The sequence below is a fragment of the Cynara cardunculus genome (assembly GCF_001531365.2).
Source record: "Cynara cardunculus var. scolymus isolate 2C chromosome LG 17, CcrdV1, whole genome shotgun sequence".
NCBI lineage: Eukaryota > Viridiplantae > Streptophyta > Magnoliopsida > Asterales > Asteraceae > Cynara > Cynara cardunculus.
In genome coordinates, this window is record NC_037544.1 from 24883108 (window position 1) to 24883658 (window position 551).

The following is a 551-nucleotide window of genomic DNA, read 5'->3' on the forward strand; positions in this document are numbered from 1 at the left end:
TGTATTTTGTACAAATACTTGTCCCTTTTGAGGAGACATATTAAGCATGAGGTCATCATAGTTGGTCATCTTTTTTAAATAAAAACAAAAATAACAAAAACAACAATCAAGTAGCCGATCATTTGTCAAAGATCGAAGGCAAAATGTCAAGCGGGGGAAACCATGTGATAAAAGAAACTTTTCCCGACGAGTACATTTTGGCAATACAAGAAAATCAACCAAATGAACTTTCATGGTATGCCGATATTGCCAACTACCTTGCTTGTGGGCTTAGGCCACATCAYCTTCACGGTCAACGCTTTAAGAAATTTCTTCATGACTGTAACCACTACTTATGGGACGATCCATTTCTTTACAAAATGGGAGCATATCAAGTTTTGCGAAAATGCGTTCCAAGTTTGGAAATTCCTTCTTTATTGAAAGATTGTCATGCATCGCCGTATGGTGGCCATTTCGGTGGACAACGTACGGCCGCAAAAATTTTACAAAGTGGATTTTTCTTGCCAACATTGTTTAAGGACACATTTGATTTGTTAAGAGATGCRATCAAT